This window comes from Cibotium barometz, chromosome 61, assembly GCF_041138505.1.
Source record: "Cibotium barometz isolate CiBa-2024 chromosome 61, ASM4113850v1, whole genome shotgun sequence".
Taxonomy (NCBI): Eukaryota; Viridiplantae; Streptophyta; class Polypodiopsida; order Cyatheales; family Cibotiaceae; genus Cibotium; species Cibotium barometz.
In genome coordinates, this window is record NC_141106.1 from 36,698,179 (window position 1) to 36,723,858 (window position 25,680).

The window sequence follows — 25,680 nt, forward strand, 5'->3', positions numbered from 1 at the left end:
TGGTCCCCATCAGAGCATGTTTAGATGCCCAGTGCAGATTTTTCAAGTCTCTTGGTGCTTAAGAGGCCATCGAAAATCCGGGCCTTCCCCATACCATGGTACCCAAACATGCTCCGATTGTAACCAAACTTTGCAAGCATGTGGGGGGGACCCCCCCCATATGCTTGCAAAGTTTGGTCACAATCGGAGCATGTTTGGATTGGTAATTAGCGCCCAGTGCGGATTTTTCAAGTCTCTTGGTGCTTAAGAGGCCATGGAAAATCCGGGCCTTCCCCATACCATCGTACCCAAACATGCTCCGATGGGGACCAAACTTTGCAAGCATGTGGGGGGGACCCACCCCACACGCGCTTGCAAAGTTTTGTCCCCATCGGAGCATGTTTGGATTGGTAATTTAGCGCCGAGTGCAGGTTTTTCAAGTCTCTTGGTGCTTAAGAGGCCATGGAAAATCCGGGCCTTCCCCATACCATCGTACCCAAACATGCTTGGATGGGGACCAAACTTTGCAAGCATGTGGGGGGGACCCACCCCCACATGCTTGCAAAGTTTGGTCCCCATCGGAGCATGTTTGGATTGGTAATTTCGCGCCTAGTGCGGGTTTTTCAAGTCTCTTGGTGCTTAAGAGGCCATCGAAAATCTGGGCCTTCCCCATACCATCGTACCCAAACATGCTCCGATGGGGACCAAACTTTGCAAGCATGTGGAGAAGACCCACCCCCACATGCTTGCAAAGTTTGGTCACAATCGGAGTATGTTTGGATTGCTAATTAGCGCCCAGTGCGGATTTTTCAAGTCTCTTGGTGCTTAAGAGGCCATGGAAAATCCGGGCCTTCCCCATACCATCATACCCAAACATGCTCGGATGGGGACCAAACTTTGCAAGCATGTGGGGGGGACCCACCCGCACATGCTTGCAAAGTTTGGTCACAATCGAAGCATGTTTGGATTGGTAATTAGTGCCGAGTGCGGATTTTTGAAGTCTCTTGGTGCTTAAGAGGCCATGGAAAATCCGGGCCTTCCCCATACCATCTTACCCAAACATGCTCCGATGGGGACCAAACTTTGCAAGCATGTGGGGGGGACCCCCCCCCCCACATGCTTGTAAAGTTTGGTCACAATCGGAGCATGTTTGGATTGGTAATTAGCGCCCAGTGCAGATTTTTCAAGTCTCTTGGTGCTTAAGAGGCCATGGAAAATCCGGGCCTTCCCCATAGCATCATACCCAAACCTGCTCCGATGGGGACCAAACTTTGCAACAAGCACATGGGAGGGGACCCACCCCCACACGCTTGCAAAGTTTGGTCACAATCGGAGCATGTTTGGATTGGTAATTAGCGCCCAGTGCTGATTTTTCAAGTCTCTTGGTGCTTAAGAGGTCATGGAAAATCCGGGCCTTCCCCATACCATCGTACCCAAGCATGCTCCGATGGGGACCAAACTTTGCAAGCATGTGGGGGGGACCCACCCCTACATGTTTGCAAAGTTTGGTCACAATCGAAGCATGTTTGGATTTGTAATTAGCGCCCAGTGTGGATTTTTCAAGTCTCTTGGTGCTTAAGAGGTCATGGAAAATCCGAGCCTTCCCCATACCATCGTACCCAAACATGCTCCGATGAAAACCAAACTTTGCAAGCATGTGGGGGGGACCCACCCCAGTTTGGTCCCCATCGGAGCATGTTTGGATTGGTAATTTAGCACCCAGTGCGGGTTTTTCAAGTCTCTTGGTGCTTAAGAGGCCATGGAAAATCCGGGCCTTCCCCATACCATCGTACCCAAACATGCTCCGATTGGGACCAAACTTTGCAAGCACGTGGGGGGGACCCACCCCCACATGCTTGCAAAGTTTGGTCCCCATCAGAGCATGTTTAGATGCCCAGTGCAGATTTTTCAAGTCTCTTGGTGCTTAAGAGGCCATCGAAAATCCGGGCCTTCCCCATACCATGGTACCCAAACATGCTCCGATTGTAACCAAACTTTGCAAGCATGTGGGGGGGACCCCCCCCCCATATGCTTGCAAAGTTTGGTCACAATCGGAGCATGTTTGGATTGGTAATTAGCGCCCAGTGCGGATTTTTCAAGTCTCTTGGTGCTTAAGAGGCCATGGAAAATCCGGGCCTTCCCCATACTATCGTACCCAAACATGCTCCGATGGGGACCAAACTTTGCAAGCATGTGGGGGGGACCCACCCCACACGCGCTTACAAAGTTTGGTCCCCATCGGAGCATGTTTGGATTGGTAATTTAGCGCCGAGTGCAGGTTTTTCAAGTCTCTTGGTGCTTAAGAGGCCATGGAAAATCCGGGCCTTCCCCATACCATCGTACCCAAACATGCTCGGATGGGGACCAAACTTTGCAAGCATGTGGGGGGGACCCACCCCCACATGCTTGCAAAGTTTGGTCCCCATCGGAGCATGTTTAGATTGGTAATTTTGCGCCTAGTGCGGGTTTTTCAAGTCTCTTGGTGCTTAAGAGGCCATCGAAAATCCGGGCCTTCCCCATACCATCGTACCCAAACATGCTCCGATGGGGACCAAACTTTGCAAGCATGTGGAGAAGACCCACCCCCACATGCTTGCAAAGTTTGGTCACAATCGGAGTATGTTTGGATTGGTAATTAGCGCCCAGTGCGGATTTTTCAAGTCTCTTGGTGCTTAAGAGGCCATGGAAAATCCGGGCCTTCCCCATACCATCGTACCCAAACATGCTCGGATGGGGACCAAACTTTGCAAGCATGTGGGGGGGACCCATCCGCACATGCTTGCAAAGTTTGGTCACAATCGAAGCATGTTTGGATTGGTAATTAGTGCCGAGTGCGGATTTTTGAAGTCTCTTGGTGCTTAAGAGGCCATGGAAAATCCGGGCCTTCCCCATACCATCTTACCCAAACATGCTCCGATGGGGACCAAACTTTGCAAGCATGTGGGGGGGACCCACTCGCACATGCTTGCAAAGTTTGGTCACAATCGGAGCATGTTTGGATTGGTAATTAGCGCCCAGTGCAGATTTTTCAAGTCTCTTGGTGCTTAAGAGGCCATGGAAAATCCGGGCCTTCCCCATAGCATCATACCCAAACATGCTCTGATGGGGACCAAACTTTGCAAGCATGTGGGGGGGACCCACCCCCACATGCTTGCAAAGTTTGGTCACAATCGGAGTATGTTTGGATTGGTAATTAGCGCCCAGTGCGGATTTTTCAAGTCTCTTGGTGCTTAAGAGGTCATGGAAAATCCGGGCCTTCCCCATACCTTAGTACCCAAACATGCTCCGATGGGGACCAAACTTTGCAAGCATGTGGGGGGGACCCACATGTGGGGGGGACCAAACTTTGCAAGCATGGGGGGGGACCCACCCCCACACGCTTGCAAAGTTTGGTCCCCATCGGAGCATGTTTGGATTGGTAATTAGCACCCAGTGCGGATTTTTCAAGTCTCTTGGTGCTTAAGAGGCCATGGAAAATCCGGGCCTTCCCCATACCATCGTACCCAAACATTCTCCGATGGAAACCAAACTTTGCAAGCATGTGGGGGGGACCCACATGCTTGCAAAGTTTGGTCCCCATCAGAGCATGTTTGGATTGGTAATTAGCGCCCAGTGCGGATTTTTCAAGTCTCTTGGTGCTTAAGAGGCCATGGAAAATCCGGGCCTTCCCCATACCATGGTACCCAAACATGCTCCGATTGTGACCACACTTTGCAAGCATGTGGGGGGGACCCACCCCCATATGCTTGCAAAGTTTGGTCACAATCGGAGCATGTTTGGATTGGTAATTAGCGTCCAGTGCGGATTTTTCAAGTCTCTTGGTGCTTAAGAGGCCATGGAAAATCCGGGCCTTCCCGATACCATCGTACCCAAACATGCTCCGATGGGGACCAAACTTTGCAAGAATGTGGGGGGACCCACCCCCACACGCTTGCAAAGTTTGGTCACAATTGGAGCATGTTTGGATTGGTAATTAGCGCCCAGTGCGGATTTTTCAAGTCTCCTCATGCTTAAGAGGCCATGGAGAATCCGGGCCTTCCCCATACCATTGTACCCAAACATGCTTGCAAAGTTTGGTCCACATTGGGTACGATGGTATGGGGAAGGCCCGGATTCTCCATGGCCTCTTAAGCACCAAGAGACTTGAAAAATCCGCACTGGGCATTAATTACCAATCCAAACATGCTCCAATTGTGACCAAACTTTGCAAGCATGTGGGGGTGGGTCCCCCCCACATGTTTGCAAAGTTTGGTCCCCATCGGAGCATGTTTGGGTACGATGGCATGGAGATTTTCAACAAACAATATGATAGCCTCTCTCTCTCTCTACATCGTGCTAATGCAAGACGTCTCTGTTTGTAAACTTAAATTCTATAATCTGCAATGGTACGTGTCTGCCACTCTGCTTGTGTAAGCTCCTCTGCTGTAAGGACACGCTGCTCATGAGAAGCAGCACCGCTGCTAGCACCATCACCCGAGGTGCCACTAGGACCAGCACCCCCCACGCGCTCATATGCTGTGATCTGGCTCTCATGTAGGACTCTCTGGTATGCATCAAACTCATGTGAGCTCCACTCAATCTCTAGAGGCACCTCAGGCTCCTGATCTCTATCATCGAAGGCGTCGAGTCCCAAGTCAATAGCTGATGTAAAATCAATAGGCCTGCCAGTCCTAGCATCTACTCGAACGAGGCCTGGGTGAAGATCATCAATGCCCAAAACTCTGTATGTCGCTAGGTCGACGCGTGCACGGCAAGAGGGGCATGCTGAGAACCGTACTAGCTCCTGGGTGATGCAAAGACAAATGGAAAAAATGTCCACATCCCAGGGCATATCCACCAGTAGTATCAATGTCCTCGCGATACATAAAGCGCAGCACACATCACGTAGGAAGGGTGGTGCATCCTGAGGGAGAGGTCGTAAAAAAACCTCTGTAAACAGGCCGTGGATATAAAGGTAGGTAAGGCACTGTCACGTTCAAGGATCTGCAAAACTCTCGAACATGCAACATCAACTGCTCTGTCCTATGCTGGGCAATCCACTCCATAATCTGGTGATGCTGTGCCTCAGCTCTAGAGCTCTCTACCTCGGTCTGAGCCTACGCAAAAAAGTAAAGCATAAAAATAATTGATTAGTCTCTCTCATTAGGAATTACTTAAAGAAATTTATAACTTAGGACCTTAATTATAACTATTTTACGTGCAAGAGAAACCTACCTGCTGGATGTCGGACTCTCTCAGATGCTGTGCCTCTGGTAGCTGCCTCTGCCGTCTGTAATGCAGCTCTAAGGTGGTCAATCTCCGCTCTCGCCTCTACCAACTCCTGAGTAAGTCTCTCAGTGGTAGGTGTGGGACCCTACGTGACACAATCAACCATGTCGCTCATGTAAAAATATAGAAAAGCACATATAAACATGTAAATAAATTACTAAAAAAACTTAAGAAGTAATAAATATGTAAATACCTCGACATCTGTCGTCGGTATCGATCGTGAGAACAGGCGCACCACGTGCTGGATGCTCTACGTGGTACTCCGTACGTCGATGCCGACCTAGGTGCCAAGAGCCTCTACTATCGACATAGGCACAAATGAAGGATCTGTAGTAGGAGCTACACAAAGGGCTGGTGGAGGCTGCCTACCCTAGTCCTAGAGACGGCCTCGGCCAGCACCACCACCCGACCGATGGCTAGTGTAATCCACCTCCTCCCCTAAGACAAACTCCGCATATAATTGCTTTGCGAAGTATATGGGAATCTGGCGGTTGTTCGACATCCTCCCATATGCGGTCTATCTCCGCGATGAGGTCCACAATAGATGAGAGGCCCTCCTCGTGTGACTCCATGCTAAAACCTAAGCCTAACACAAAGGTCCACCAATGTGAAGGGTCCAATGTGAAGGGTCTAATGTGAAGGGTCTAATGCTTAGTGCTAAGTAGCACTAATGAAGCTATAAAACAATGCTAATGGGCCCACTAATGCTAATCCAAATCAGGAGAGCAAGGAGAGTGAAAACGACTTCTGACAATGAGGCAAAAAAAAAAGTTTTTCGATTTTATAACCTCTATCGAGGTTCGGTTAATCATGCAATTTAGGGTTTGCAAGATTAACGCTCTGGATTTTAGGGTTAGTGAAACATACGGCCAAGATACGCACTTAATTTTAGGGTTGGTGAAGGATCGACGGCTGAGATTTGATATTACTATCTCGTTTGAGGTATATTGACGGCTATGATTTAAAGTCATTACCACGACCAAGGTATGTCGACGGTCGAGATTCATTATATACCTCGATCGAGATATTTAAACGGCTGAGATCGCATCTTCCAACGTACCTAAATGGACGGTAGAGATTGCATCTCTGTAACTCGAACGAGATATTTGGACGGTGGAGATTGCATCTACGTATCTCAAACGAGATATTTGGACGGTGGAGATTGTATCTCTGTATCTCGAAACGAGGTATTTGGACGGTGGAGATTGGATCTCAATATCTCGTTCGAGATACATGGACGGTGGAGATTGTATCCCTTTACCTCGAACAATGAATGGTCGCGATTTGATTTTAATTTCTTGTTCAAGATACGTGGACGATGGAGATGTGCTAGTCAAATATGCCTAGGGGGATACAGCGTGGCCCTGATGTGGATCCGAGTGGCATAGATATCTCGATCGAGATAATGTGGTGGCGGTGACATGTAATGGTGACATGGATGATGACTGGAAACCCGGACCTGCTAGCGTGGCATTAGTTGGCATCTCGATCGAGATATGTCGATTTAGGCTTGGGAGACACGTGTCGTGTTTTAATTCACGGCGCTATCACGATCGAGGTACTCCGCCCAAGATGCATGGATGTCCCAATTTTAGAGAGAGTGAACGAAAGTGAGTACCCTCATCTTGCAACCTCCCCATCCTAGATTAATTGAATGATTCTCATTATAATCATGGAAAATTTGATATTTATGTTTATGCATAAATAGTAATTAGCAACAGAGGAATTTCTAGTAATTCATTTTTAATGTTAAAAGAGGAATTCCTATGACATTTGGAATTCCATCATTGAGATGGGAAAAGAGAAATTCCTAGGAGATAATGATTATTTTAATTAAATTCAAAGATAAAATTTAGATAAATTTATTTTATCTATAAGATTTTTTAAATGTTAAGAGAGGAATTCCTATGACATTTGGAATTCTATCATGGTGAGGAGGTGTGTCCTTGTCTCCATCGACATCTTCTACGGCGTCCTGGTAGCAGATGAGGCATAGACATACTATGAGCAAAGAGTTCCATGTTGGTATGTGAATTGTCAAGGCACTCACCGATGATTCACCGATGGACATGACAGCAATGACGTATCCATGAGATAGACTCTAGAAGATTTCATGATGCACCAGTACTAGAGAGACAAGATCAGCCTATGGTAAGTGATATTTTTTTTTTTGTAAGAACTATACATTGACACGTTTAAATTCCATATGATCTTGATAGACAAAGTGATGTATAACATGCATCTAGGTACAATCATAATGGCTAAATCTAGTTGTACATCTTTTCAATGATGAAGATGGCTTTCATGGGGCTTGGTTGATCTATGCTTCCTCACACATGCCACAATCAAGATGTTCTTTAGTTACAAATGGAGGCATGTGCGATCTCCTAGTTCTTAGTCCAAGACATTTGTTGGCAATCATTCCTTACCCTGTCGCCTACTACCTCTCATAAAGACATATAATCACATACATTATGGTGGCTGGTTGGGTGCATCACATCCGATTGATGGAGACATTCTTAGCTTATGGGGTTCTTGCTATGTGGTCACGCCACGGGGTCAAGGTCTTTTTATTGCACATGATTTACATGTCCCAATTCACTCTAGGGTAACTCTTATGACATTTTGTGGACCTATCTATTCACGGGGTCCATGGCATCAACTTGCTCACTACATCGAGTATGACCACATATGGGCTATGTGATAATGTTGCCTCTCTTGCTAGAAGAGGAATTACCCATAACGAATCAAAGAGATTGTATATCGATGGTGGAAGACCTTACATTCAAGGAAATATATCAGGGCTAATCAACAGTAGTAGCAGAGGGAGGAATGAAAGAACTAATTATACTTTTGTGGAGTGTGACACTCGTCAGAGCTAGTGCACATGAGTAGAGATGTACCTAGATACATTGTAGTCAATGTTATTAGATCATTGCATGCTGGTTTGAGGAGTAGTGAATTATGGTTGGCATAGGCGACCGCCAGCTCCACATAAAGTATAGATATATTTATAGCATTTTTAGTGCACATGTCTTTTAACGGGCTTCGATCCATGACATTATACTAGTGTATTTATATCTTGGCAAAGGTACTATTAATTTGAGTATATGTGAAACATTTGTACATGATGTCAGAATTTTATTTGATGAGATTTTGCAAATATGTTTACTCGTGCTTTGTTGTCACTTGTCTTATTATGAATTATTCTGTCTTAATGATTATCTAATTCGTATTCGATCACAGATTCCAAACTATGATATTGCAGAGGATATGTGATTATATCGTCTAGGTTACTTTTGATTATCAATAGAGTGTATGCGGATTCTTAAAGCACAAACCCTAGTACTTTTCTAAGGTTGAGAGAGCAATACAAAATAGAGCAACTTGACGATGTGAAACATGATGCTGACATGAATGGATTTCTTAATGACTGGTTTTAGAGTAATACAGATGATAGTGATACCCATTAAAAATGTCTCTAAAAAGAAGCACTCATGAAGATATATAAGGATTCTTCTGTGATGAGATTATCTATGACCTTCCTCATCCTAAATCTCGAAGCTTGCTACTCTTGGAGCAATGTATCAATTTTAGCATTACTAACGTAAGTGAATCATATACATTACTACATGGATGCTAAGTGATAGGGTATGTTTATTATCCTAATAAACTATTTTTGTTGTCAAATTACTTTCTAGTAAGATTCTACCACTTGATAACACCATCCCAAAAACAAGGAACGAGGCATGAAAGATTATGACAAGTCTTGGACTTGACTACAAAACGATCCATGCATGCATCAATGGTTGCATTTTGTATCGAGGAGAGCATAAAAACTCTGTTCTCTATCCCAAATGCAGTGCTTCACATTTTAAGGAGCGAGAAACACTTATTCCTCAATAAGGTTCTAAGACATTTTCCACTATCCCCATGAATAGAGTACATATTTAGGAGCCCGGAGTTGTCAAAGATTATGGATTGGACAACAAATAATGAAAGCACAGAAAGGATCCTACACATTCCGTTTGACTATGAAGCTTTTAAGAACATTGATAGAACATGGCCAAAATTTAGTCAAGTACCCCGTCACTTAAAACTTGGTGTTGGTCTCGATGGAATCAATCCATTTTTGCATAAATCAAGTGGTCAACCTAGCTGGTGGTGCTCATCATCAATTACAAAATACCACCATTCATGTCCATAAAGAAGGAGAATCTAATATTGAGTTTACTAATTCCAAGTACATGCATAAGCAACGTGGTCTGAGATTCTATCCACTCGATATGTTTATACTTCTATAAAACTCTAACTTGATAAAACACTTCAATGCAAGAAAATGACAAGTCAAAGACATCTGTGTGTAACTAGCACCACTCATCAAAGATTTACAACAAATTTCGAAAGGGATAAAAGTGCTTGAAATGTCCAAGCCTACAGGGAGCGAATGATGCTTTGAGGTTTGCGGCATTCTAACATGGACTATTCATGACTATCTTGCCTATGGTTATTCTTCAGGTACATGATTGCATTTACTTTATTTGGATTTAAAGTGACATGATATAACAATTGCACTAAGACTTCGATTGTTCTTAGGTCTATCAACAAAGGGTTACAAGGCATGTCACAATGTGGAGATCGGCTACAATCAAAATATAGCAAAAATATCAACAAGAATATATATCTTTAACATACAAGTTTTCTGTTGGAATGAAACATATTGCGATCAAAAGAATTTGCAAGACATTTCAATAAAAGGATTGAGAGTGAAGAGGTCCCTATACAAATGACTCCTATAGACTGGTACAAAAAATGGACAGTTGGACCTATTATTGACATTTGTTAATTTGTATGGATATTAACTTCAAAGGTGGACTATTTGCATCATATCTTGCCACTTAAATTGTTGGATGCTGAACCGAGGGAATTCGAGATATCATATACCGTTTGGGGTCATTTGCAAGGTACTTCTCCTTCAAAAATGTTTTTAGGTCTTCTTTGTAATTGAATTTAGTACTTGATTGGTGTTTTATCATTTTCTAGGTGGATTATGTCAAAGGAAATAGACACTCGAAGATTCCATAAAAAAAAGTTGGAGCGCATATAGGTCTTATGCTTGATGGAAAAAGAGTTGCCTACGTCTCTTTTTGACATCCAAGTCCGTGTGCTTATCCACCTTATTGAGAACGTGGAGCTTGTTGGATTTGTAAGCACACGATGGATGTTTTGGGTTGAAAGATTCATGGGAGTATTCAAGGGTTTTGTGCATCATAGGGCAAGGCATGAAGGATCTAAGGTAGTAGAGGGATGGTTGCATCATGAGTGCATGTATTATCTCTCTAAGTACTTACAGCTTGTTGATGACCCCCTATTTGGATGGCAGAAGAATTAAGTAAATTATGAGAAGAGGTTTTATGTGGAAAGGGACTCCCAGTACGTCTTGATCATGATGATGAACGAGAGAATTTAAGTATTTTCATGATTTACAATTCTGAATGTATGCAAAAATGGATCAAAGAGCACGACAAAGAATGACAAGAGAATATGTGAAGAACATCGAAGAGGCAATGGGTACCCCCACCATGTCAATGACATGGATATAAGAGAAAATAAAAAAGGCACAAGAAGAAGGTTCACACGTTACGCGTGAGGACTTTGAGATCAGTGTCGAGTGTGACAAGGAGGTAAGACATAGCATGGCCCACACTTCCAATATTTTATGTGCGTGCTTTTGTAATGTTAATATTCTTTACGCTTGTGATTTTAGGTTTGGGCATATAGTCATATTTGGGCCTATGGACAACATCTTCAAGTCAAAAGGATTGATGATATGCGTCTTACTCAAGACTCGTGCTACATTGTTGCATCATTTCAACAAAAATCTCATGCAAGTGCTCGTGACACGAACCTTATCAATGACGAGCTAGGTTAGGTTGGGTATCTAGAGAGAATATATAAAGTTAATTATCATTTTCTGAAATAGGTATAGTCATTCTAGAAATTGATTCATTCTCTCACATGTTGGTGTATTTGGTGCTAATTAAAGAAGATGTTTATTATAGGTCATTTTGAAGGTTCGTAGGTTCCATACATACTACAAAGGCAAAGATGCTACCGTGTAAAGAGAGCCCATGGATTTTTGGTCTATTGAATCCTTTAATTTGCTACGAGCACGCAAAGAACCTTACCTTATTCCAATGCATTGTGAACCTTACCCTCTCTGCTCCACCATCTCACATCATCGGCATGGTAGCCCTCGGTCCTCCTTACCACCCCTCAGGTATTGCAGCACCCTTGTCTCACCAAATCTTGCACCACTCGGGAGATGATAGCCTTATCTAATCTTCATCACTGTTTAGGTACCGCATCATACTTGTAAGTTTGCATCATCATAATTTCCACCATCTGACAGCAACACACTCTCTGCTACTGTACAACACATCAGCGTTTTATCATCAGTACACATCTTGGGACACCATCCCCCTCTCTACTACAACACCTCATCTTTTTTCTTCTATAGTTTACCTTAGGATAGTAGCCCTCTCATCAACGGGATGGCAACCTCTCTGCTTACCTTCACCATCAACACCACTTGGGATGGCAGACCTCTCTGCTCTCTGCACCACCCCTCAAATATTGTAGCACCTTTGTAACTCGAGCTTCACTACTCAGGATAGCATCCCTCTCTCCTCTTCATCACCATTCAGGTACCACAACACCCTTTTCATCATAGTTTTCATCATCATCACTTCATCGTTTGCTTCCCACTACCACCTTGGAGTGCCTCTACATTCGACGACGTAGGCCTTTGACACCAACCACCTCATGCAGTGCCTTTGCCTCACATCAACACAAGCCTTCATCATCGATTGTGCTTCAGCTCTAACATCATCTATGCTTTTGCACTAATCTTCTACTCATAGTGTCCTCACATCACATGACCTCTTGTACATATTTTCACTCACCATCATATATACACTCACTCACCCATTTCATGATGCTATGTTGTTTTTCTTTGATCTCTCATGCATGTGGTCCTTTCATCTTTTTGCCCTCACATTCTCCTCTCTCATAAAATGATATTAGTGGTCCCATACCCGTAGAGTTGGGAAAGCTCACTAACCTTATAGATCTTCTTATGAATGACAATAATCTAATAGCCACCACCATTCCCCCACACTTGGAAATTGCTCCAATCTCTTTGCCCTCTACCTTGATCAAAACAAGCTAGAAGGCCATATCCCCTTGGAGATTGGGAACTTGAACCTTCTCAAAGATCTAAGTTTCTTCTTGAATTCTCTAACTGGCCCCATTCCCACCTCCATATACAACTGCACTGACCTTGTGACACTATAGCTTCAAGTGAATCAGCTTACTGGCACCTTGTTGCTTGAGATCAGAGTATTCAAGAGCCTGTATTATTTTTCGAGTTTCGAAAACCACCTAATTGGAAGCACTCCAATTAGATTTGAGCTTGCAAAATCCTTCGATCCATGTTCTTACAGCAAAAAAACTTGATTGCCACTATACTAAGACCTTTGGCTCATTGACCTTGTTGCAAGCACTAGATCTAGGGGAAAATGCACTCAATGAGCCCTTGCCTGATGCCATAGCTACGCTCAATAACCGCACTTCGCTGTCTTTGCCACTCAACAACCTTGATGGTGGTATTGCATCCCAAATCACAGCTTTGTCTAAGTTACACTACCTTAATCTAGGTCATAATTAATTCATAGGGAGGATACTTGAAGACATCGACAACTTCCAGGCTCTAATATTAATCCACCTCAGTCAAAATATTCTTACTGAAACTATACCTTCAGAAAGAATATTTTAGCTGTGGTGACATCTTGCTAGTCTTTTTTTATGACGGAAGACAATGCGGCGGCAGACCTCTTCATCACAAAGTCTCTACCTCAGCAGATGCTCCGTCAGCACTCCAACTCACTAGGATTGGTTCATCATCTAGGAGCTAAGAGGGGGGTGTTAGCAGCCATCACCTATTTGTACGTATTACTCAATAGTAGGGAGTCAGGGCCATTGTTGTGGGTGTGCCTACCCGTGGAGGAGTTTCTCCATTTTTTGCTCATTGTTGTCTATTTCTTTTTCTAGTTTTTCTCCAAGTGGGAGTGCTGTAGATTTCCCTGGTTGGCTCTAGTAGCTTCTTAGCCACCAGGAGAGGGCCTATTTTCACTTGTTCACTCAGGGGCCTTTTCTATAGTTCCTAGCTCATAGTACCTGACAGATAATTACTTATAAAAATCAAGATGGAATCCTCGTTGAAGATCAGCCAGATCAACCAACAGATCCATATAAGAGAGCTACGGACTCATCAATTGAGGACCAGCAAGGTCCATCAACCAGATCCATACTTGGTTTCAGAAAACAACTCTTACTCCTTGTTCCAATATCTTCCACGACGTGCGTGTGGGTATCTTCAGTGACCCAGAGCCCGAGCACCATATGGTCGCTTACTTGGTCCCTCATCCACCGTACCGGAAGCTCACCATTTAAATCGAACCGAGGCTGGTCAAGACCTCGGCCGACCTTGCTACGCGAGACGTCCTCCATTGACTCTCCGTTCAGCAGTTGCAACTTTATCAGTTACGTCTCCACGACCTTAATCACAAGACGGTCAAAATGCTTCCCCAGCATTCTTGACATAAAACAATCATTTACAAACAAGTCACAAATACAGTTTCTATAATGAACTCACATCTTTCAGATTGTTCCACATCAATCCATATTACTTAACCCAATTCAAAATCATATGTGTATCCATTCTTGACCAGATACATCATTTTCCATCCCATCACATCAGATTCATTAACTTCTCAGAACATCCATTCCTATCTTTCTTAATTTACATTACGTCTCATCACATCCATTTCTCATCACATCCATTTCTCATCACATCTCATTCGTTCACATCTTATATTATTCATTCACATTCTGATTCACATGACATCTCATCTCATCCATTCGCTCATATCGACTTCATATCCATTCATATACATTTTTGCATTCATTATTCCACATACACATCCACATTCGTACATCCACATTCACATCTACATCCACACATCCATTTTCACATCCACATCCACATCCACATCCACATTCATACATCCACATTCACATCCACATCCATACATCCACATTCACATCTACATCCATACATCCATTTTCACATCCACATTCATACATCCACATCGATACATCCATTTCAACATCCACATCCACATCCACATCTACATCCATAAATCCATTTTCACATCTACATCCACATTCACATCTACATCCATACATCCATTTTCACATCCACATTCATACATCCACGTCCACATCTACATCTACATCCATACATCCATTTTCACATCCACATTCATACATCCACATTCACATCTACATCCATACATCCATTTTCACATCCACATTCATACATCCACATCCACATCTACATCTACATCCATACATCCATTTTCACATCCACATTCATACATCTATATCATACATTCATATCCGTGTTCACATTCATACATCCACATCAATACATCCATATCCACATCCACATCCATACACATTCATATAACCACATACGCCTTCACATTTATTCTTTTACATCACATCCATTCTCGCCCTATCACAACCCATATACATCTTATCCCATTTGATACACTTCTTACCTCATCCCATACACATCTTATCACATCCTAACTCATCTTATCACATCCTAACTCATCCCATATGCATCTTATCACATCCTATCACATCTCATACACCTCTTATCACATCCTATCACATCTCATACGCATCTTATCACATCCTATCACTTCTCATACACATCTTATCACATCCTATCACTCCCCATACGCATCTTATCACATCTTATCACATCTTATCACATCTCATACACCTCTTATCACATCCTATCACATCTCATACACATCTTACACATCCTAGCACATCTCATACGCATCTTATTAGGCATAAAGACAACTTTAGTAGAAATGACACCTTTATAATAATCCTTTTATGCATTTTACTATGCATAAACTCTAATTTAATGAGAATAATACTTTCGAAATAAATCTTTTATACATCTTTCTATGCAGAAATTTTCATCTTAATGAAATTAATACTTTTAGAATAAAAATAAATCTTTTATGCATCTATCTATGCATAAAATCAAAATTGATAAGAATAACTCTTTTGAATTAAAAATAAAATTCTTTATGCATCTTTTTATGCATAAAATCAAAATTGATGAGAATAACACTTTTGGGTTAAAATAATTTCTTTATGCATCTTTCCATGCATAAATCCAATTTAGTAGGAATTACACTTTTAGAATAAAAGATTTTCTCTTATGCATCTAATTTATGCATAAAATCCATTTATGATAAAAATCACACTTTTAATGAAAAAAATTATCTTTTATGCATATGTCTGCATACAAATCATTTATGATGAAAATCACTCTTTTAATATAAAAGAATTTCTTTTATGCATCTAATTTATGCATAAAATCCATTTATGATGAAAATCTCACTTTTAATATAAAAAAATCTTTTATGCATATATTTATGCATACAAATCATTTATGATAAAAATCATTATTTTAATATAAAAGAATTTCTTTTATGCATAAAATTCATTTATGATGAAAATCTCACTTTTAATATAAAAAAATCTTTTATGCATATGTTTATGCATACAAATCATTTATGATGAAAATCATTCTTTTAATATAAAAGAATTTCTTTTATGCATCTAATTTATGCATAAAATCCATCTCACTTTTGATATTAAAAAAATCTTTTATGCATATGTTTATGTATACAAATCATTTATGATGAAAATCATTCTTTTGATATAAAAGAATTTCTTTTATGCATCTAATTTATGCATAAAATCCATTTATGATGAAAATCTCACTTTTAATATTAAAAAAGACTTTTATGTATATTTTTATGCATACAAATCATTTATGATGAAAATCATTCTTTTGATATAAAAGATTTTCTTTTATGCATCTAATTTATGCATAAAATCCTTTATGATGAAAATCACACTTTTAAAATAAAATATTTCTAGTATACATTTTTCTATGTCTAGAATGAAAATAACCTTTAAGAATACTCATACGATGGGGATTACTCTTTTTAACATAAAATTTAATTACTAGAAATCCTCTTTTTCTTAATTCATCAATTATGCATAACATAAAAATCAATTTCTTCACAATGAAATTCTTTCAATTAATCTAGGATGATAATTCCTAGAATATGGTAGAAAGTCCTCTTTTCATGCTTTGAATGAAATTATTTTATGTGTAATTTTTAAAGAAATTTTGCCATAGCTCCACTGCTATGGCTGATAAATCTTAATTTTTTTAAAGGATAAAGCTTAACATTAAGGGAATGATTAGAATGATCCCTAATTGGATCATTAACCCATAATGGATTGAATCATCAATATTCATGAAATACATAAACTAAAAGCGTAGAAAAAAGGTATTAATTTGGCCTCAAGCATAGATTAATCTTGGATTAAGGAAAAGCTTTATTTGGATTGAGAATAGGTCATGAGAATGACCATTCTTTGAGTGAGAGAGAGAAATTACATAAAAACCATTAAAATTAAGCATAAATAAAAATTTATGTAATTCTACTACCATTCATCAATTAACTTCAATAGCATTCAAAAACCATTCCAATTAAGCTTCTCAAGCTTGAGAGGGGTTGAGAAGAGAGAAACATTGAGAATTTATAGAAAAGATCAAAATTCACCATTTACCTTACAAATTGCTTGATTCTTTGTTCACGGTAGAGGCCCCCAACCAATCAATTGGTTTGGTGTGTTGATGGAGTCACCAATGGAGATTGAAGAAAGAGGGAAGCTCCAATTTCTTTAATTTGGAGAGAATTTTAGAGAATAGTAAAAATTAGCATTATTTCAGCATAATTTTGGCATAGTATAATTCTCATATTTTTTTACAAAGACTGAGGTTCTATTTATAGGAAAGGGAGGCTCTAACCAAGACCAATTGATTTCTAGAATTTTCCAGATTTCGGTTTGATTGAATTTAGACTAGATTTGGACCTAGTTTGGTTCCTTTTTGATTCGGTTTGATCCAAGAGAGAGGAGAGATAAAAATATCACATTATTTTGGAGCTTAAAACTCATTCAAGCATGTGAAGTAGGCGCCTCCTTGAAGGGACTCCCCTTCCTTACACATGTGTCAAAATGGAATCATTATACCCAAAATATCTCATTTTTTTAGTAATATACTCAGTTTTTTACTAATAACCCTTGTACATAGTCAACTCTTCATCTTATGTGAGCATTGTCTCATTTTTGGGTATTTTCTTTTACAAATTGGATTTTTCTCCTCCCCACACATAGATTGATCTTATTGGCCCATAGGAACCTTAATTTAAAATTTCAAAAAAATCTTGACCCTCAGGATAAGGCCTCTTGAACAGATTATACTTGATTTTTAATGCACTTTTTGAAAAATCATTTTGAACTTCTGTTTCAGGGGAACTTATTTTAATAAGATGAGAAATTTTTCTATCCAAAAATATTCAAAATCTGAATAATCTCTCTCTAGAATATTTTCTCTCTCTAAGTCAAAACAGGCAGAAACAAGATCTTTTATATTTCTGAAGAGGGGATTGATTACAGGGAAAGATACTGGACATCTTGAGAGGCTGGGGAGGAATCTTACATTTTATCCCACTTGAAAAACGTGACATATCCTCATCTCGTAAAACTAGAGGAGAATTATTTTTCTTAAGATCTAACTAATTATGGGTTCCTTATATTCTGGTGAACCCAAACAGAATCCTGGGATAAAGATCCCTTATATAAAACTCATCATTAAATAACAATTCACTCAGATCATAACATTCAATTCTTTATCACAATAATGGTCCATAAGACCGAATTTTCTATCTGAACAGTTCTTCATGGAAATTTTTCATTTATGCAGATTTTTAATTTGACCTCCTTTAACTTGATCCATTGGGTCAAGTGTTAACAGCAGCAATCTGCCAGCACAATCCACTAATCTCATAGTGATTTGTTGGAGTCATTAACGTCATTCCAGCTACTACAAACATTATCACAGGGACTCGTTCCATTCATCCTCACTGAGGTTTTACTTAGTTATTACAATTCAATCAGAATCTTCATTTTTCAATCAGAATCCAAATCAACTCATCATTTCTCAATCAAAATTTGAAATCATATCAACCACATTCGAATTCATCATCTGGATAGTATTAATGCTTATAATTTTAAGTCTTAGATTTACTCGTATATACTGCCAGTAAAGAGCTACAGTTATACCCTCGGTATATACGAGTAGTCACGATCCTTGGAATTATAAGGTAAATACTATCATGTCTAGGCCTCAAGCAAGTCACGGGTTCTATACAATTGCGGTACTTCCATCTGAAGACCCAATTACCAAATTACGAATTTCAGTTTGAATATCAAATTGTATGAATTTTATCACACAATTACAACCTTTTAGTGCTTCTTGATAAAGTTTTGACATATTTGGCTTCTTAGTTGATCCTCATTAACCAAATAGCTCTGATATCAATTGTAAGATCCCCGTCCCCACCGCGCAACGGATTCTGAGTGCTAGCAGCGGAAGTAGCACATCTTGCGTGGGGCAGGGTCCTACACTCGAGGCCTCGCCCATGGATATCCGGACAGGTGACTAATTCCTCGGTTCTTCCAAAACCGAACTTAGAAAAACTTCCCTTGCCCGGAAAGCACAGGCGATTCCTCCAGGATAAAATTTTACTCTAACGTAGTCAGGGTCATTTTACTGACCAAACTGATCCAACCGAACCTAAAGTCACTTGGTCAGATCAAGGAAGAAACTTGCACTTGGATCATAGAGATCAATGCTTTTTCCCCATCGAGAGGCACAGCCGTTAATTCCTTTTTCCATAGAACAATTACTATCCGAGATTTACTTCATCTAGGATACTATAATAGAAATTGAGTCTCATTTTATAGATCCATCAGTCTAGCCTAACCCCATCCAGCAGTCCCATGGGTTAGCCAACCTCCCAACCACTGTAGTGATAGGATCCAATTAGGAATTTGGTTAGGTTTTGTCTCGGGTACCAGGGAAAAGAGTTCCCAGGCCCCCTACCCGGATTTTCAAGCAAATTTAACTCCAGTCACACCACTTACACACCCAATATGAAATTGCCTTTTTCCTAGATTCAATTGTATTTAATTCAGTCATTTAATGAAATCATAGTGTTACTGATCATAAACTTCCAATTGTCCGGTTGAATCTTAATTTTCAATCATTCCTTCATCGGAGTATCTATGGCATCATTGGCAACCAGAACGCCACCACCTGTTCACTCAGGGGCCTTTTCTATAGTTCCTAGCTTATAGTACCTTGCTTATAAAAATCAAGATGGAATCCTCGTTGAAGATCAACAAGATCAACCAACAGATCCATATAAGAGAGCTATGGACTCATCAGTTGAGGACCAGCAAGGTCAATCAACCAGATCCATACTTGATTTCAGAAAAAAACTCTTACTCCTTGTTCCAATATCTTCCACGACGTGCATGTGGGTATCTTCGGCGACCGAGAGCCTGAGCACCGTATGGTCAGCACCCTCTAGGATCCTTCGCAGGTCACCTAGTGCTTCACTCATAGGCCACTTCCGTACCTAGTCCCTCATCCACCGTACCGGAAGCTCACCATTTAAATCGAACCCTGGTCAAGACCTCGGCCGACCTTGCTACGCGAGACGTCCTCCATTGACTCTCCGTCAGTAGTTGCAACTTTATCATTTAGGTCTCCATGACCTTAATCACAAGACGGTCAAAATGCTTCCCCAGCATTCTTGACATAAAACAGTCATTTACACAAACGAGTCACAAATATAGTTTCTATAATGAACTCACGTCTTTCAGATTGTTCCACATCAATCCATATTACTTAACCCAATTCAAAATCATATGTGTATCCATTCTTGACCACATACATCATTTTCCATCCCATCACATCAGATTCATTCACTTCTCAGAACATCCATTCCTATCTTTCTTAATTTACATTACATCTCATCACATCCATTTCTCATTACATCTCATTCGTTCACATCTTATATTATTCATTCACATTCCGATTCACATGACATCTCATCTCATCTCATCCATTCGCTCAGATCAACTTCATATCCATTCACATACATTTTTGCATTCATTATTCCACATACACATCCACATTCGTACATTCACATTCACATCTACATCCACACATCCATTTTCACATCCACATTCATACATCCACATCCACATCCACATTCATACATCCACATTCACATCTACATCCATACATCCATTTTCACATCCACATTCATAATCCACATCGATATATCCATTTCCACATCCACATCCACATCTACATCCATACATCCATTTTCACATCTACATCCACATTCACATCTACATCCATACATCCATTTTCACATCCACATTCATACATCCACATCCACATCTACATCCATACATCCACATTCACATCTACACCCACATTCACATCTACATCCATACATCCACATTCACATCTACATCCACATTCACATCTACATCCATACATCCATTTTCACATCCACATTCATACATCCACATCCACATCTACATCCATACATCTATTTTCACATCCACATTCATACATCTATATCATACATTCACATCCGTGTTCACACACATCAATACATCCATATCCACATCCACATCCATACATCCATTTCTACATTCCCATTCATATAACCACATACGCCTTCACATCTATTCTTTTACATCACATCCATTCTCGCCCTATCACAACCCATATACATCTTACCCATTAGCTACATTTCTTACCTCATCCCATACACATCTTATCACATCCTAACTCATCCCATATGCATCTTATCACATCCTATCACATCTCATACACCTCTTATCACATCCTATCACAACATCCTATCACATCTCATACGCATCTTATCACATCCTATCACTTCTCATACACATCTTATCACATCCTATCACTCCCCATACGCATCTTATCACATCTTATCACATCTCATACACCTCTTATCACATTCTATCACATCTCATACACATCTTATCACATCCTAGCACATCTCATACGCATCTTATTAGGCATAAAGACAACTTTAGTAGGAATGACACCTTTATAATAATCCTTTTATGCATTACTATGCATAAATTCTAATTTAATGAGAATAATACTTTCGAAATAAATCTTTTATACATCTTTCTATGCATAAATTTCCATCTTAATGAAATTAACACTTTTAGAATAAAAATAAATATTTTATGCATCTATCTATGTATAAAATCAAAATTGATAAGAATAACTCTTTTGAATTAAAAATAAAATTCTTTATGCATCTTTCTATGCATAAAATCAAAATTGATGAGAATAACACTTTTCAGTTAAAATAATTTCTTTATGCATCTTTCCATGCATAAATCCAATTTAGTAGGAATTACATTTTTAGAATAAAAGAATTTCTCTTATGCATCTAATTTATGCATAAAATTCATTTATGATAAAAATCACACTTTTAATGACAAAAATTATCTTTTATGCATATGCATACAAATCATTTATGATGAAAATAACTCTTTGAATATAAAAGAATTTCTTTTATGCATCTAATTTATGCATAAAATCCATTTATGATGAAAATCTCACTTTTAATATAAAAAAATCTTTAATGCATATGTTTATGCATACAAATCATTTATGATGAAAATCATTATTTTAATATAAAAGAATTTCTTTTATGCATCTAATTTATGCATAAAATCCATTTATGATGAAAATCTCACTTTTAATATAAAAAAATATTTTATCCATATGTTTATGCATACAAATCATTCATGATTAAAATCATTCTTTTAATATAAAAGAATTTCTTTTATGCATCTAATTTATGCATAAAATCCATCTCACTTTTAATATTAAAAAAATCTTTTATGCATATGTTTATGCATACAAATCATTTATGATGAAAATCATTCTTTTGATATAAAAGAATTTCTTTCATGCATCTAATTTATGCATAAAATCCATTTATGATGAAAATCTCACTTTTAATATAAAAAAAACTTTTATGCATATGTTTATGCATACAAATCATTTATGATGAAAATCATTCTTTTGATATAAAAGAATTTCTTTTATGCATCTAATTTATGCATAAAATCCTTTATGATGATGAAAATCACACTTTTAAAATAAAATATTTCTAGTATACATTTTTCTATATCTAGAATGAAAATAACCCTTTAAGAATACTCATACGATGGGGATTACTCTTTTTAACACTAGTTTGGTACCAAAACAGGACACTTGAGTGTCCTTTTTTGGGGGTTGCGAAAAAAAATCAAACTCCTAATGTAGGCTTTAAAAACCAAAATCCTTCATTGGGCATGTAGAACATAACCCTATGCTTATGTAAAAAATGCTAAACATATAAAATGCCTTTTTATTTGGAAGTACATAAGCAACAAAGTAGCATATGTCTTGAAAATGAACATTTTTCAGGATTTTTCAGGATTTTTCCAAATATGCAAGCATCATTCTCTCAAAAAAAAATCCAATGATATCAATAGCATTTTTCTCAAGATATTTTGATAGCATACATCAGTCCAAGGAGGTAGAAGTTCACCAAAAAAATCATTTTCCTTTCCTAGAATTTTTTTCCCAAAAAGTTGTATAAAATCAGCAAAAGTAACGCGTATTATCAAAACTCAATCACGCCACTAAAAAAAATTGTAGCCCTATCAATGAGAATGTTGATTATTGGTTTTCATGCTTGAGATGAGATAAATAAGCCATAATTTGATGTGTATGACACTAACTTAGCCTCCACTTAAGTAGGTTCTTATCCCCTAGTTCTAAAAAAACTGTAAAAAATAAAAATATAAAATTTGATCATCTTTTTTCAAAAACTAATCATAACTATGTTTGCACAAGTAGTCTACACCTATAGTTACAACAAATAATGCACTTACACAGCTTTCCCCTTTGATGAAAATCAAAATTAGGCTCATAATTAGACATTTTACGTATTAAAAACAGGTTGCACAAAAGGCCATGTATGAGAAGAGGCCCAAAAAGTGGCTCTAAAGTTTTGGAAAATTCAAAACAAAGTAGTATTTACCTTATATAACATGGGTGCACCTCAAGTTTTACATTATTAGCTTGCATATGGAAGGAGAAAAATTCATGCTCCACCTGTATAAAAAACATCATTTCAATATTAGTGAGTCAAAAATTTATCCAATAATTATCATTTGATGATTCCAAGATTTAGTTTACATCATGGGCTTTCCATCAAGCCAAGTTTCATGATCAAACTATGTCCCTTCTAAAAGTTATGTACAAATTACTACTATTTTGAAAACAGCAAAAATCATGCGTTTTATCAGCATGCGTCTAAGAAAATTAAAATATTGCCTTGCAAAAGCTAAGAAAAGTGCAATTTAAAAAATCTTAAATTTTTTTGGGTCTTGAGGAACATCTGTGGATGTTAAGCATTTCAAAACTCTTAATAGATTACCCACAAAAATTCAAGAAAAATGCTGACTTTCAGGACACTTTAGTGTCCTCAGGACACTTTAGTGTCCAATTACAGAACTAGTGTTAACATAAAATTTAATTACTAGAAATCCTCTTTTTCTTAATTCATCAATTATGCATAACATAAAAATCAATTTCTTCATGATTACAATGAAATTCTTTCAATTAATCTAGGATTATAATTCTTAGAATATGGTAGAAAGTTCTCTTTTCATGCTTTGAATGAAATCATTTTATGTGTAATTTTAAAGAAATTTTGCCATAGCTCCGCTGCTATGACTGATAAATCTTAATTATTTTAAAGGATAAAGCTTAACATTAAGGGAATGATTAGAATGATCCCTAATTGGATCATTAACCCATAATGGATTGAATCATCAATATTCATGAAATACATAAACTAAAAGCATAGAAAAAAGGTATTAATTTGGCCTCAAGCATAGATTAATCTTGGATTAAGAAAAAGCTTTATGAAAAGCTTCATTTGGATTGAGAATAGGTCATGAGAATGACCATTCTTTGAGTGAGAGAGAGAAATTACATAAAAACCATTAAAATTAAGCATAAATAAAAATTTATGTAATTCTACTACCATTCATCAATTAACTTCAATAGCATTCAAAAACCATTCCAATTAAGCTTCTCAAGCTTGAGAGGGGTTGAGAAGAGAGAAACATAGAATAATCGAAAAGATCAAAATTCACCATTTACCTTACAAATTGCTTGATTCTTTGTTCACGGTAGAGGCCCCCAACCAATAAATTGGTTTGGTGTGCTGATGGAGTCACCAATGGAGATTGAAGAAAGAGGGAAGCTCCAATTTCTTCAATTTGGAGAGAATTTTAGAGAATAGTAAAAATTAGCATTATTTCAACATAATTTTGGCATAGTATAATTCTCATATTTTTTTACAAAGACTCAGGTTCTATCTATAGGAGAGGGAGGCTCTAACAAAGACCAACTGATTTCTAGAATTTTCCAGATTTCGGTTTGGTTGAATTTAGACTAGATTTGGACCTAGTTTGGTTCCTTTTTGATTCGGTTTGATCCAAGAGAGAGGAGAGATAAAAATATCACATTATTTTGGAGCTTAAAACTCATTCAAGCATGTGAAGTAGGCGCCTCCTTGAAGGGACTCCCCTTCCTTACACGTGTCAAAATGGAATCATTATACCCAAAATATCTCATTTTTTTAGTAATACTCATAGTTTTTTTACTAATAACCCTTGTACGTAGTCAACTCTTCATCTTATGTAAGCATTTACTCATTTTTGGGTATTTTCTTTTACAAATTGGATTTATCTCCTCCCCACACATGGATTGATCTTATTGGCCCATAGGAACCTTAATTTAAAATTTCAAAAAAATCTTGACCCGCAGGATAAGGCCTCTTGAACAGATTATACTTGATTTCTAATGCACTTTGTGAAAAATCTTTTTGAACTTCTGTTTCAGGGGAACTTATTTTAATAAGATGAGAAATTTTTCTATCCAAAAATATTCAAAATTTGAATAATCTCTCTCTAGAATATTTTCTCTCTCTAAGTAGAAACAAGATCTTTTATATTTCTACAAGGAAAGATACTGGACATCTTGAGAGGTTGGGGAGGAATCTTACAGTATAGGTAGTATGCACAATCATCCTTCAAGTTCATATGAGTTTTTGGTAGTGTATGGATATCAATCTTGTTGTACATCTCCAATCTACATAATCATGGACACCGCTCTCCTAGTCAACTAATGTACTCTTTCTTTCACACTATTTTACGCTATGCCAT